The following is a 7,689-nucleotide window of genomic DNA, read 5'->3' on the forward strand; positions in this document are numbered from 1 at the left end:
AGAGAACAAAGGAAAAGAGGCATAGCTAAACTCCTTATTTATTCCTATAGATATAAGGGGTAAAGAAGGAGGAGTAAAGAAACCAAGTGAAAGAGGAAGAATGTGAAGAAGGAAAGGGGGCAGGCACAGGAGGGAGATGGAAGAGGCAATTTCTACTGTGGAAAACAGATCAAAGACAACAAGCTAATCTAGTCAACTAAATCTTAAAGTCCAGCCTTCTGAGGTGAAGCCCAGCTGGAGTTGGAGTGCAAGGCTTTCAGGATGGCAGGCACTGCACACATTCTTGGTTCTCTTCCTCCTCACACATCTGAGGTACTGGAAGACTCATCTGAGTTGGTTTCCACCACCTCGATTCCAGTAGCTCCCCAGTGTGGGCAATGTCCTCTCTGTGTCAGGTGATGCGTGAGGAACCAAAGCATGTGGCTTTCAAACAGATTAGTATGGTGCTCTCTGTCTTTATTTTGTCCCCGCTTGTTCCTCTTAACCACATTGTTTAAGCCAGCAAGGCAAGTGATAACTTTAGCTGTGGGTACCCAGATCTTAGCATCGTGGTCTAGGCTGCTGGTCGCCATTGCAGGTAGGTAAGGATGGGGTTGAAGACAGTTAATAGCCCCTCCTTTATCCCCTTCCATGTACTGAACAATCTGGCAGGATGACTTCTCCCAGAAGATGTGCCCACAATCACTGTCACTCATGACAAACTCACTTCTGGGACCATAGAAATTGACACCTTTGACTGTGGCATTATTTCTGTGCCCCTTGTGTCTTTTCACATATTGGGCTCCATCACTATGAGAGGAATTGAAGACGTAAATATCCTTATCATTGTAACGGGCCAGGAGCTCATTGTGACTGTACACAAGGCAGGTGATGTGAGCTTTAGCATCACAGTTGAGCAGGTGATGACCACAGAATTTCTTGAGTACTCCATTATTATCACTCTCATTAATCTACCTCTGGTCATAAATTCTTACAAATTGATCTTGTCCCCCCACTGCAAAATGGTAATTATTGGCAGGATTCACATAGATTGAATATAGCCCCACTCTCTTCTCCTTTTTTCTGGTGACCACCACCTTTGAAGCCGGCCGGCCTTGTCTGAGATCAATGGCAAAGACAATTGCATCTTCACCTGAAGTGAGGAACTTAAAAGGGGAGTCAGGATCCAGACCCAACTTGTGGGAGGCTCCTCTGTGCTGGGCCACACATTTAGTTTTCTCGCGGTGTGGGAGAGCAGACAGCTTGACTGTGCGGCTCTGCCCATCGCAGCCACACATGGCCAGGGTGGTATCACCACAGTGGGGAAGGAACTTGGCCTGAAAACCGTTACTTCTGTGACCACTCTCAAACTCCAGTACTGGCTGCCGATGCATCCAGTCCCACAATATCACTTTCAGGTCATCACTGCTAGTGGCCAGCCAGTGCCACGCTGGTTAAAGGGCACAGTGTTGACAAAAACATTGTGGCCTGCAAGCCAATACTGCAGGTGGAGACGCTGCACAAACACTCTTGCCCCACAGGCCTCATACACAAAGCGGGCACTTGAACCCAGCTGCCGCTCTCAAAGAGCATTCAGGACTTTCCAGCGTGGGCTGGGGAGGGCGGATATCTCGGAAGCTACCCATTCCTCCAGGGCCCAATCTTCGGCATATAAATACTGGGCTTGGGCTTAGTTAGCCTCATGGCACTGTACCTGAGGCCACTTTTCTTGTGCCAATGCTTTCTCCACTTCTCCCTCCTCTCCTGGCTCTCCTAACTGGTACTGGAACTGGTTTCTATCACCCGTTAAGAAATGTACAGCATCTCCCGTGCTTTCCAAATCAATGTTTTTATTGGTACTTGCTGTGTCGGCACCTTGATTTGCTCTGCCGGGCTGGCCAGGGCTGCCACCATCGCCGGCACCGCCATCATTTCTGGTCACTTCTGCATTGGTGCCACCTGCCTCTGCTCCGGAATGCTCCTCGGAGTTTATCTCCGATTGGCTGTCTTTGATGCTCTTGTAGTCAGACATCTCTTAAGGATGCGTGCTCTCTAGTCTGTCTGGAAAAAAAAAAAAAAAAAGTCTTTGAACCCTGCAGAAGACAGTGGGCCGGCAGTGAAAAAGCTACAACGAGCCGCACCAAAATGCAAACAGCTAAATGCAAAGGGGTGGGGCAAGCGCTGCCTAAGGCATTACCAGTACGGGAGCCGGAAAGGTTCAAAAGACTTCATCTCATTTAGCGTCTTGCGGCATTTCGAGACTGCTTAGATTTTTCCAGAACCTAAGCCACGCCCCCGGAAGACATCTTGTATTGTTCGTTGCTGCGTATACCGTTGTACTGAAGTTTGATGCAGATGGTGTTTTGAAGAACATTTTTATTAGAAAGTCATCAGCAAAGGTATTCCTCAGGCAAAACGGCTATGGTAAGACTCTCAGTGCTCTTCTTAAAGATAATGTACAGTATGGAAAGTGAAAGTGAAGTCCCTCAGTCGTGTCCGATTCTTTGCGACGCCATGGTCTGTAGCCCACCAGGCTCCTCAGTCCATGGAATTTTCCAGCAAGAGTCCTGGAGTGGGGTGCCATTTCCTTCTCCAGGGGATCTTCCCAACCCAGGGATTGAACCCGGGTCTCCCACACTGCAGGCAGACGCTTTACCCTCTGAGCCAGTTTCTTCATGTACAGTATGAAATGAAGAAATACACAACTGCAAGGAAAGATTGCTAAGGTCCCGAGTTAGTGAGTTTTGGACATGAAAGAAATATTTCAGTATATCAAAGAGCTTGAGGGAAACCTTGAGAGTGCTAATTGGTGGAAATGGCATGTGTGTGCTAAGTCGCTTCAGTCATGTCAGACTCTCTCCATGGGATTCTCCAGGCAAGCATACTTGAGGGGTTTGCCATTTCCTTCTCCAAGGGATATTCGGACCCCGGGATCTTTCTACCCAGGGATCGAAACGTGCCTCTTGTCTCTTGCACTGGCAGGCAGGTTCTTACACGCTGACTAGTGAATTGCATTTTAGATTAAAAAATGAATATTTTTTTTAGTATGAATAGATCCCAAGTATTGCATTACACATACTTTTACTAGAAAAAAATCATTATTTATCTGAAATGCAAATTTAACCATGTCATGTACAGTAATTTTATTTGTTATATCTGGCAGATATTCTTAGAAGAGTAATTTAGTCCCTCAATGTAATCAAAGCTGAAATTAACTGGTCAAGTTAAAGTTGACATTGAAATGAGTAACTGCTTTGCCAATTTCAAATAGAAACACACCATTTTTCTCTTTCCAGCATAGATTCTATATATTTGTTTGGAGTTAATTCAATTTAAGGTATTTAGGAAATGCCAACACAATATTATGAAAAAAACAATCTGTGATGTAATAGAACTATGAAAATATTTTAAACGTCTCCCCAAATATGTCAGAGGCTTTTTGCCTGGCATGGGGTGAGGGGTAGGAGGTGGTGCTGCAGGCGGGGAAGGTTTAGGAAAAAACAGCGCTTTCAGAGGCAGTTAATTGGTATTGCGGTGTTAACTTCAGAGCTTCTCCAAATGAATTATCTAAGGTGATGTCAGTAAATTTTCAAAGGGCTATAGTAAACTGCTGACTAAGAATGCCAGAATGAAGAAAACAAGATTTCCCCGAGTGATTGCAGGGTCAATGCAAAATTGATTAAACATAGATGTATAAAGTTTTCTAAAGAGAAAGAATGGTCCCAAAGCTAATAGTAATGGAAAGACACATAAAAGAATATTCATAGCAATTTGTAAAGAATAGCACAGCAACTTGAAAACTACGTGAGAGCCTGTCAAAAGTAACATGGATAAGTAGACTACCATATATTTCTATAATGGAGTTATGTAAAAAAGTGAGGATTAATGAGTTAAAACTAAATATATCAACCTGGATTAATCTGAACACAATGATGAGTGAAAATACAAATGAAAGAATAGTTAATAATTTCACTTTTATACTGATATTTATAGTTTTCATATATAATAAAAGTACTTTAAAAGGCAAGGAAATAATTGATTCAAAATTCAGAATAAATATTACCTATGGAGGAAAGGAGGAAGTTAAAATTTGGTAGAGAGGAAGCTCCAATAATTCTTGGTAATATTTATAGCTTACTGTGGATATAGGTGGGCTTCCCTGGTTGCTCAGATGGGAAAGAAGCTGCCTGCAGTGCAAGAGACCTGGGTTCAATCCCTGGGTCAGAAAGATCTGCTGGAGAAGGGAATGGCTACCAACTCCAGTATTCTTGCCTGGAGGATTCCATGGGCAGAGGAGCCAGGTGAGCTACAGTGCATGGGGTCACAAAGGGTCAGACTGACTGAGTGACTTTGTTATTCTTTTTATTATTTACTGCCTGGCATATACATTTATGTACCCTTTTCTGTGTATTATACACACTGCATAGTAGTTCTTTTTAAAGAGATCAAACTTTGGCTATGAACTGGCTTACCAATTTAATTTTCATTTGTTTGTTTTTAATTTAATTGATCCATCTGGTATATTTCCATTCCCATTCATCCCTTTATTCACCAGAAATTTATTTAGCGTTTCTATACACCATGTATGGTTCTAGGTCCTGACAATTCAGTTGAGAATAAAAGTGATAATTCTTTCACTCATGGAGTTTATATGTGTGTGAATGTTAGTCACTCAGTCCTGTCCAACTCTTTGCCACCTCCTGGACTGTAGCCATGATTGAACCTGGGTCTCCTTCATTGCAGGCAGATTCTTTACTGAGTCACGAGGGAAACCCCATTGAGTTTATAATACAGTAGAAAAAAGAGACAATAGACAAGCCAATATATAGATATAACATATGAGGCAGTGATGAATTGTGTTGAAAAAAATAAAGATATGGAGATAACTACGGTATGTAAGTAGATATAGACTGGAGGTTATTTTAAATAGTGCATTCAGGAAAGGTCTCCTCTATGAGGTGACATATAAGTAGAGGCTGAATGAAAAGATAAACGGAGCATGCAGATATTTAGGGTAAGAACATTCCTTATACATTGACACTGAGTGCAAATGCTCTAAAATTGTAAGACAATACGAGTGTTCTTGAAACTTCAAGAAGGCCAGTATGACTTACAGTGCAAATAAGCACTAGGGAGAGTGTCAGGCAATGGGACTGAAAGAGACAAAGGCTCGTTGTCCATAATAAATAATTTAAATTTTTATTTCATTCTATGTGTACTGGAAAGTTTAGAAATTTTAAAATCTCGTGAATAGGTCAGTTGCATTATCTGACTGGCTTTTGAAAGAGATGATTATGGCTTATATATGGAGAATAGAATGGCATAGCAAGAGAGAGCAGAAGTACTAAACTATTGCTTTAATCCAGGTGAGAAGTTAAGGCAGCTTAATCTAGATGACGATAGGGCATGTTGTGAAAACTGGTAAACTTTGGAATCAGTTATAAAAGTAGAAATTATAGCATTTACTAATGAATTGAGTGTGGCATAGTCAAGCTACTGTCAAGAAGCACATGTCACTTCAGCAGTTTGAAGCAGCTCAATAAGTGATTATTATTATACATATATGGGTTTTTTTTTGGCAAAGGTAGGAGATGTAGGATTTTGTATCCCCTAACTTTACTGAATTATATCTAACAATTTGTGAGTGTGTGTGTGTGTGTGTGTGTGTAGTCTTTAGAAATTTTCATATATAAGATCATGTTATCTGCAAACAGATAATTTTATTTCTTCCTTTCCAACTTGGATGCCTTTTGTTTTTTCTTGCCTAATTTCTTTGTCTAAGAGTTCCAGTACTATGTTGAGTAGAAGTGTCAAGAGTGGTCATCCTTGCCTTTTTCCTGATCTTAGAGAAAAAGCTTTCAGTTTTTCACTGTAGAGTGTGATTGATATTGGCTATGGTATTTTCACATATATCATCTTAATAACATTGAGGCAGGTTCCTTCTGTAACTTATATTAAGAATTTTTATCATGAAAAGATATTGGATTTTGTCCAAAAAATTTTTGCATCTATTGTGATCATGTACTTTTTATCCTTCATTCTGTTGATATAGCATATGACACTGATTGATTTGCTTATGTTGAACCATCTTTGCATCCCAAAGATAAGTCCCAGATGTTTATGGTATACAGTTCTTTTAATGTGCTGTTTAATTCAGTTTGCTATCTTTTTGTTGAAGGCTTCTGTATTCACTGGGAATATTGGCTTACAGTTTTCTTGTATGTTTGGATTTGGTATCAGGGTAAATAACAATGAAATATTCAGAAAGGAAAATAAGTAAATAATCCCATATACAATAGCATTAAACAGAATAAAATTCGCAAGAATAAACTTAACCAAGGAGGTATAATGAAAGCTATAGAACATTAATGAAAGAATTTGATTAAGACACAAATGGCAAGATATCCCATGTTCATGTATTAGAAGACTTAGTATTGTTAAAATATCCATATTACTCAAAATGATCTAGATTCAATGCAGATCCTATCAAAATTCAGTCTCTTTTTCAGAAGTGAAAGACCAAACCCTAGATTCATGTGGAAAGTTCTAGAGTTCAAGTTCTAACTATTGGATCCATAGTTAACAATACTGTATTTTACACTTGAGGACTGGTCAAGAGTATAGGCTTATGTTGTATTCTTACTAAAATGAAAACACATAAGTTAAAAAGAAACAACCTTAAAAAAGAGAGGAAGAGAATAAATCTGAATGGGCAAATGTAAGCTACCTAGTCCTTGGAGAGTAAATTGGAATCACTGATAGCTTTTAAGTGTTATCTAGGAACAGTAAGTGAGTGGCATGAAATTCACTAAAATGAGGGCTAGGAATGGGGATGGAGTAGTCAAGAATTCTGTTTTATTTATTAATATATCAAATATAAAAATATACACTAAACATTGGGAAACATTGAGTTGACCATTGGATATAGATGTCTCGAATTTATAGGAGAGATTATAATATACCTTCGGAAATCATTAGCTGCTGGGAATAAAGGGAATGAGTATACAGTGAGAAGAACAAGTATCTGAGGATTGGGTGCTGGAACACGTATCTATTTATTTTAAGAAGAAAAGAAGAATCCAACCACATGGAGCAAAAGAAGTGGTCAGTTGTTTAGGAGAAAAAGAATGAGAACATGAAGAAAGTGTAGAAACTATTTTACAAAGGAAGGATTAATCAACTGTGCCAGATAATGCTAAGAGGTTAAGGCCTGAGAACAGACCACTGAATTGGGAAACAGGAAAATAAATAAGTGACTTGTTACTTTTCTGTTACCACACCTTACCAAGGATGTTATACGCTAGTGATAATGGTTTAGTAGGTAGGGTGAAAACTGTTAATGCAAGGAAGGTAGGAGAAGTTTCGGGAGGAAAGTCTTGAATAAGGAAGAAGGAATAGGTTTCAATACACAGATAGAAGAATTGTAACAGGAAAGGAGACAAAATATTTAGTGCAGAGGTAAATAGGTTGTTAGATCTGGTGGTGGAAGAATATGCATACTCTCTTGTAATTACTTCCATTCTCCCAGAGAATAAAGAAGGAAGAATATCAGCTATGAATGAGAAAGACTAAAACTGTGCTGGGTCATTGAGACAGAAAAAGCTGTGAAGGAGTCAACTCAGAAAATGGGAGAATGAGTCCCACAGAGGTATGGAGAAGTGTTGTCTGGAAGCAGAGAGGGTCCACTTGTGATTTCATACCCTAAAAGTA

The 7,689-nt window shown here is 39.7% G+C and overlaps 1 pseudogene; it reads right to left on the minus strand.

The window, feature by feature from the left end:
* Window positions 1-256: 256 nt before the first annotated feature.
* LOC138071881 (DDB1- and CUL4-associated factor 8 pseudogene) lies at window positions 257-2,011 on the minus strand (annotated as a pseudogene).
* Window positions 2,012-7,689: the final 5,678 nt, after the last annotated feature.

This window comes from Capricornis sumatraensis, chromosome X (genome assembly GCF_032405125.1).
Source record: "Capricornis sumatraensis isolate serow.1 chromosome X, serow.2, whole genome shotgun sequence".
Classification (NCBI taxonomy): domain Eukaryota; kingdom Metazoa; phylum Chordata; class Mammalia; order Artiodactyla; family Bovidae; genus Capricornis; species Capricornis sumatraensis.